This window comes from Sander vitreus, chromosome 3, assembly GCF_031162955.1.
Source record: "Sander vitreus isolate 19-12246 chromosome 3, sanVit1, whole genome shotgun sequence".
NCBI classification, from domain to species: Eukaryota; Metazoa; Chordata; class Actinopteri; order Perciformes; family Percidae; genus Sander; species Sander vitreus.
In genome coordinates, this window is record NC_135857.1 from 1 (window position 1) to 7,875 (window position 7,875).

A 7,875-nucleotide genomic window follows, 5' to 3' on the forward strand; every position below is an offset into this window, starting at 1 on the left:
GAGTCCATAACGTCTTCATGAGGACGTCTGACTCAGTCTTGTTACATCCTTTCCAAAGCATCCTCGTCAAAACGCCTTCATCGACATTGCCAGAATGTCTTCACAACATGTAGGCAGGCCTTCCAAAATGGGATGTGCTCTCCATTTTGATTGGCTGCTTGTGTCTTCATATATAACTGACCCAGCAACTTAACAGCATCAGTCCTGGAGCAGTTTTGATGCTGAAGAGACAAGGAGACACCGTAAACAACTTTTTTTCTCGTTATAGTTTGGATTTCTGGTGAGTATGTTTTATTGGACACTCTTTATAGAGTTGTGAAATGCTTGCAAAGACATACGGACTTTGAACGTGTGGTCAAATTGAGCTCCTGCTAGTCTAAAGGTGGCTTTACTAGTAACCTGTAATAACAAAAAAGTCCTTACCTCGCGGGGTTTGTGAAAGGTGTAATGCTTGCAAAATACTTGTTACAGTTTCTCTCATGATTTTCACCTGTTGACTTATTTCCCCACAGAAAAAAAAGGACAGCAATGAAGCCCTGCCCGTTGTGCAGAGTGTGCTATGCAAATCGTTCCCAGCATCTCAGGGATGTGCACAATGTCGCAGATAGTAAACAGCAAACACACTACATAGGCTGCTGATTACTGTGTTGAAAATGTATGACTATGTTTATTTAGATACGCAGGCCCACTAGGCTGCCCAGTGACACAATGCCATGGAAGAAAGTACATCCGTCTGGACCGGCATTTAATGTCTGTGCACAATATGGCGGTAGGCATTTGCACTTTCGCAAAAACAACTGTTATTGTTCAGACCTGGTATCAATGAATTGAGTGGTCAATAATGTATCCTGTAATAATGATCACTGTCTTCATCTAATGTTCTGTGTTCACAGAAGGATGCCAGGAAATTGCTCCTGGAGGAGTCTAGAAAAAAAGAAATTGCTTCCCAACTGTCTGCCATAAGGGAAAAAAAGAAGCACAAAAAAGACTTTGGTTTGTAAAGCAATAATGTGTTCTTATTAATTACTCAGCCTGCATTGCCCTGACATTTAGGTAACACTCTGCTCTTTCTTCTTCTCTGGTTTACAGAGTACCTGATAGCAAAGTTCAACAAAAGTAACTTGAGGTCCAGACCGGGCAGGAGGGATAAACGCCAACTTAAGAAGTCTGTGAAACATGTCAGGCGTTTTGTGCATCACATGTGGGGGATGAAGAGCCCTCCCCCATCCCACCTCATGTTTTTAGCGAAGACAGGGAAGGTCTTTAGGTAAATTTTTTTATTTAGCTGTGGGTCTTATGGTTGGGTAACTGCTTACATCAGTGTGACACTCATCCCTATGCTTTTTTTTCCTTCTATTTTTCAGGTGGATAGCGAAGCAAAAAAGGCAGAGCCTGGCAGAAACCAGAAGGGGTTACCTGGTAGAGGCGGGAGGACTTCTCCCAGGTAATGTTGCACCCTCACACTGAAAAAGAGCACCATATGAAGGTTCAGTCTACAACGTGTGTTCCAGTTCCTCAATGTATGACTGTATTTCTTCCTCAGGTCCGTCTGTCTGCAGCACAGATGATGTCCCTGGACAGAGTGCTGAAAAGGGAGCTCTCCGCCCTCCCAAAGCAGACCGGGGACGCTGAGCAGCCTGAGGACAGCCGCTGCGAGCCGTCTGACGCCGCAGAGCAGTCTGAGGAGGCGGAGCAATCTGAAGACGCTGAGCAGCCTGAGGACAGCCGCTGCGGGCCGTCTGACGCCGCAGAGCAGTCCGAGGAGGCGGAGCAATCTGAAGACGCTGAGCAGCCTGAGGACCGCCACTGCCGGCCGTCTGACGCCGCAGAGCAGTCTGAGGAGGCGGAGCAATCTGAAGACGCTGAGCAGTCTGAGGACAGCCGCTACGGGCCGTCTGACGCCGCAGAGCAGTCCGAGGAGGCGGAGCAATCTGAAGACGCTGAGCAGTCTGAGGACAGCCGCTACGGGCCGTCTGACGCCGCAGAGCAGTCCAAGGAGGAGGAGCAATCTGAAGACGCTGAGCAGTCTGAGGACAGCCGCTCCGGGAAGGCTGAAGCTGCAGAGCTGTCTGATGACGCCCAAGAAGTGGTAAGCACAGATGCACGGCATAACTTTGCATCTCACTATATGGTGGTAAACTTTGCTTCCCTCATTTCTTTTTTTCTTTTTTTACTTACAGGTAAAGAGTCCTCTTAAGACGTTGCTGAGGGTAAGCCACACCACTTTTTCTATATTTTTACATGGATTTTTACACCCATTCTATATACGTGTGGCTTAATATATTTTAAAAAATTTCGATTTTGCAGAGCCAAATTACACACGTCACACAATCATCATCAGCCTTATTATAACCGATTGTACATTAGACACTGTCGAGCATTTCACATACTCTCTATCAAACTTTGTATTAATGAATAAACATTGCATATTGTCATAAATTGGATAAGCTTATTCCATTTCATGTTTTCTCAAACCAGGAGAGTGTTTATCAGCTGCCAGCATTTTAAAACTCTCCCATGTAACTTAATTTCAGCCAAGGAGGCTTTATCAGTACCATGGTCAATTAACACCATCACCACAGCCAACGACAACGCAGCCGCAGGCACCGTCACCGCCACCAAGTGGGGGCGATTTAAGCAAAATGGAGGACACAGAGGAGACGGAAGATGAGTGGGACGACATCAGCTGGTCACCTGCTGAGTCCGAAACAGGATTGACAGCTGAGGATGCAGAACAAGTGGTAAGCGTCTACGCGCAAGCGTACCTTAGAGCATGTCACAGTATGGGGTCAACTTCTCATAACCAATCGTTTTTCCTTGCAGCTGCAGAGTCCTCTCAAAAAGTCGCGGAGGGTAAGCCAAAGCACTGCAATGTTATTTGGATGTTTACACCCACTCGCATTACATGATTGCACTTGCAAATGCAGATTTACTGTCAAACATTTCACACAGCCTCTATCAGACTTTGTGTAAATTAATTAACATTACACACTGTCAAACATTGGTTTAGCTTACTCCATTTCATGTTTTCTTATTCCAGGACAGTGGGTATTGCCTGCCGAAAGAGAGGAGTCCCGCTTCGTCGACAACTGTAAGTATAATGCAAGAAATTCTTTAGCTGTACTTCAATATTTTTTTTCTTTTTTCTTACACAAAACCTTATTGCTACCCTCTTCCTGTGTTTCAGAGGAGGAGGGTTTTGACGTACCCTGATGACCTCAAGGCAGACATCAAGAGAGTCTTCCGCGATGTGTGGAGTGAAACGATCACCGTTGGCATGGTAAATATCACAGTGTTTCTTGTGACGGACATGATGTCTAAGTTATTTGTGTAATAAGGGTCATTTCCCCAGAGAGCAACTTCTCTGTTTTCCCTTTTGGAAGGATTACAGCTGATTGCGTGCACAGTTAAAGCATACAAAACATGTTCACAAAAGACTTTCAGACTGGATCATACTTGTAATATTATCTGACAGACTGTAACCTTTTCCAAACGGATACCTTCCCACTAAACACTCCTGATTGTTTGTGTGCTGTGTTTGATTTTTTTTAGATTAATGCCGTTCTCCAGAGACAGCCAGCACTTCTGCAGAAATGCCAAAAACTCAAGATGACCATACATAATTTGCGGGCTCTGGTCCACAAATTGCAGGCAGAGTGATTTTTTTATTTTGTTTCTGGGGCTGTTTTTTTTTTTTTATGTGCATGTTTTAATTTTTCATGTTAATACTGTTATGTGTGTATATATATATATATATATATATATATATATATATATATATATATATATATATATATATATATATATTTATTTCATTGTGTGTGTGTGTGTTCAATTTAATAAATGTTAAAATGTTGAATATGTTTGAATTCAGTATCGCTTCCTTTTGTCTTTTCATTTTAATTAGATATGGTTTATTTATTTATCATTCTCAACATTGTGGCTTTACTAGTGCTGAATTTATCTCATATGCTGCAGAATAGACTTTTGGTCACTAGATGGAGCCAAATGAACATCTTACAACATTATAACGGCAGCGTTTGGTCCCTTTCTACTACATCTCTGGGGGAAATGTTGTACTTTTTACTCCACTAAATTGATCTATATACATATAAAAATATGTTTACACATTGTGTAAAACATATGACATGATAAAGGTAGAGTTGTTAAAAATTACATCAGATACATCAGACAAATTCAAACAACCAATAATTTCTTAGGAAGTAGTGCCGTGCCATAGGGCGTGTTAACAGCAAGACTTAGAAAAACAGCAAAGTTAGGTCACAATTCGTAGCTATAAATGTATGATCATACCTTTGTTGTTATATTTCTCCAGTTGGTTATTCCGTGAGATTGGGTGTATTTGTCTTAGTTAAAAATGGTTAGCATGAGATTTTAGCTGAGTGTCCTAGCTTTATGTGTGTCACATGATTAGGAGGAAGTCAAACTAAATTTGGAACATCTTCATTAAGTGACACCTTCAAAGCACTGTGAAGATGTCACTTTGGGCTCTGAGTAAACAGCATGTCTCACCGTTTTCAGAGGTTCTACAAAACAATTGATTAATGGGAGAATAGTCACACAAATAACTATTTACAAAGTTAACTATAAAACTATTTTACACATTAATGACAATTTCATTTCATTTATTTGACAGGGACTGTGGTCGTTACTTAACAGCAAAGTAACTGTAAATGAGCCAGAGTCAGCTCAACAGGTTAATTCCAAAAATGGACAACTGTATAAGAGATGGAAAAAATATCTCGCTCTGCACAGCTGTCTCGCCGCCGCTGACTCCCTGGGAGCTGTTAAGCCACGGAGTTCCTTCATGAGATAGATTAATACTCTTAACCCCACCCCTCCCTTACCTAAAATAATAATTTGTTTCTATACAAGAGGTTTATCTTAATATTACACAAGTACTAAAGATCCATCTATTTTATCTTATTTTGGCACTTGTTTTCCACACTTGCCTCATGTGGGTCGCTGTCATTTACCCTAACCCTGCAGTTTTCCCTTCATTTTAATAAAAGTTCTTAATCATGTTGTACAGTTTTCCCTTCACTTTAATACATGTTCAAGGTTGCAAAGAAACAAAACAAAATAAATAAATAACCAACCTTAAATGTTCCTAAAAATGTTGTACAGTTTTCTAACATTACTCTTCAATAATACAAGAACAAGAAATTCATTTTACATGTTTTATTGCAAATCAAACAAGAATTGTGTGAACATCAGTTATATTCAACATGATCTTACCATGTCCACACATTGTGAGCTAATAGAAACAGCATTACCTTGAGACATGACATTCACGAAGGATTGATATCATCAAAACACAAACAAATATCAAAAGAACTTTTTTATTTTTTTTTTTAAACAATGCAATTAGCTGATGACTTCTTTTAAAATTGCAGAGGTCTTCACTTAACTGCACAGAAAGACAGTACGTGTTTAACACAGGTCATGTCAGAGCTGACATGACCTGCAACATCAGGTTCAGCTGGAAGTAGGGTGACAGGATCATGGAGTTCCTCGTCCCAGTCACACAAAAGGACATTTCGTTTTCTAAAGGCTTATTTAGATAGGGACAGATACAAAAAAACAGGACAACAATTTGTGGCTGGGGCAAGGTTCTCGGGGTGGCACATAGGAGGGGAAGGGCTGGAGTTTGTGTTCCCACAGTGCTTGCACCCCATGGTCTCTTGTTTTGGTGCCGGTAGATGGCCCGCTGTCTCATCACTGGTGCGGCCAAATTCAAGTCCCTACAAAAGAAATGTCAAACAGTAAAAAAAAAAAAAAAAAAAACAACGATAACCATAATAAACACAGCACTTACCTAAATCCTGCCATCCTGCATGTGATCTAGTATTGTACACACCTTCGCCAGCTTATTTTCACCATATTTGATGCTGCAGTAGATTTTCTTTTTAAAAAGCTTGATCATTGTTGTGTAGCATACAATTTAGAGTAAGAAATGGCTGGTGTATACTGGGCAGTTTGTGTGTGTGTGTGTGTGTGTGTGTGTGTGTGTGTGTGTGTGTGTGTGTGTGTGTGTGTGTGTGTTTTCAGGACTCACCGCCACTGACAGGGAGCAGTCTCTTTTCGTCCTTCGACACGCAACGTCACGCTGCACTTGGTTCACCTCATGCGTCCCCGAATGACTGGGAGGGAGAAACTAGTTTTATTACATGTGATCATCAGCAAAAAAAATAAAAAAACACCCTAAACAACAACAACAATGTTCTCACTTCTTACTTTTGGGTTATTTATTGGGTTCATAAAATAAACTGCAAGAAAAATGACATTTAATCCAGGTTAAATGGGGACACATTTGATGAGTCTGCCGCACACTGTAAATGAGTGAAAAAACTAGACAAATAAACAAACATAGGGTCATAACATGAAAAAGCCCTCAGGGCACACGTACACATAGCACAACTCACAAGCCACAGTGGTTTCAGTTATTTTGCGGGAAATCAAACATCGTGACTTTGTCTTACAGCTGGGTGTTGGCAGGGTTCGAACGTGTGGATCTCGGCCTTCAGCTGGCACGCCAAACAGCATCTTGTGGAAGAGCACAGCTTTTTGTGTTACTGTGCGTTTATTTTTTCTTTTGTAGTGCCTTCCTTTTTTGTCTGAAGGCATTAAAGGTCCTCGATGCCACTTTGAGTTCCATGCACCGTTTCATATACGCTGTGTAAGCCTGCTTTGAGGTTGTGCATTTGTCCAGGTTGACCATAGCACACTCATCCCCTGTCCACAGTTTGGAGGAATTGGCAGGCAGGCACATTGCCTGAGACCTGACAGGAGGTCTGATGTCATCTTGGTCTTCGACAGCCTGGACGTCCTCCTCAGGCTGGAGGACCGCTCCCTCTTCCTGCTCGGGTGGTGGTCTGAGGCTTAGCAAGCGTGGGGTGCCCTGCTGGAGCCGGACGGGGATGTCGTGGTGCAGCTTCCAGATCCTGGGACTATAGACCTTTGCTATGGTGAACCTACCCAAGATCTGGAGCCTTGCAGGCGGTTAAAATCTACAAAGTCATTATTCTGGAGCACGCCAACTGAGCTGATGAAGGTGAGAACGTTCACCAGGAAGGCCCCTGTCAGTGTTGGTGGCAGCCACTGCAGTGTTTTTGCCATCCATGGCATCCCGTGGTCCCGGTATTTTTCCAGTGACTGTGCACACTTGCAGGGTCCTGGTTGCGATCTCAGACATTGGGAAAGGTTTCTCTACTCCTAGGTGGACGTGTAAAAAGTCTTTGAAGTTCCACCAGATCTTCCTTCCACCCCTAATGTCCCGGAACTTGAAGGCCAGGAAGAAGTGAAGCTTCTCTGCAATGAACCCCTGCAACAGACAGTCCTTAACAGACTTTCCTGCCTTCTGCACCAGCTGGCGAGCACGGTGAAAGGTGTTGGGGACAGGAAAGGAGTCTTTTGTTGCAAGGTCGTCGGTTAGAATCTCCAGGCTCATAGCACCTACGAGCCTGCCAGGTGGGGAGTCGGAGCTGAAAGGTGACATTGGGATGTTTGCATTCCTTCTGTACAGGTCCCCGAGAAGCACGCGGATTAGCGCCGCACCGATGACAGCTGGCCCTGCCTCCAAGGTCTGGCACAGAGGCCAGAAGCGCTCAATCCGTAGCTTCTGGAGGTCATCCCTGGTCCAGTGAGAAAGTGGGGGAGGCGTTTCCTCCGGGCACTCGAGTGAGGTGCCAGGCCAATGAAACCCCTCTGGTGTGTCAGGCTTCGGTCCATCACTGTACTCGTTCCCAAGCTTGCACTTAGAAAAAAATCCTCGGATGACAGAGGGTGGCCATAAAACATTTCCTCAAGGGCCAGCTCGCACTGGAAAGCTTTCCATGACTCATCGAATCTACC

General features: G+C 43.2%; 1 long non-coding RNA gene across 1 annotated transcript; it reads right to left on the minus strand.

Annotated features, from left to right (window-relative positions):
• Positions 1-5,746: 5,746 nt before the first annotated feature.
• Positions 5,747-7,611, minus strand: LOC144514101 (uncharacterized). Its single transcript, XR_013501259.1, has 3 exons — positions 6,504-7,611; positions 6,080-6,164; positions 5,747-5,765 (listed from the first exon to the last, which is right to left on the minus strand). It is a non-coding gene; the product is annotated as an uncharacterized LOC144514101 (long non-coding RNA).
• Positions 7,612-7,875: the final 264 nt, after the last annotated feature.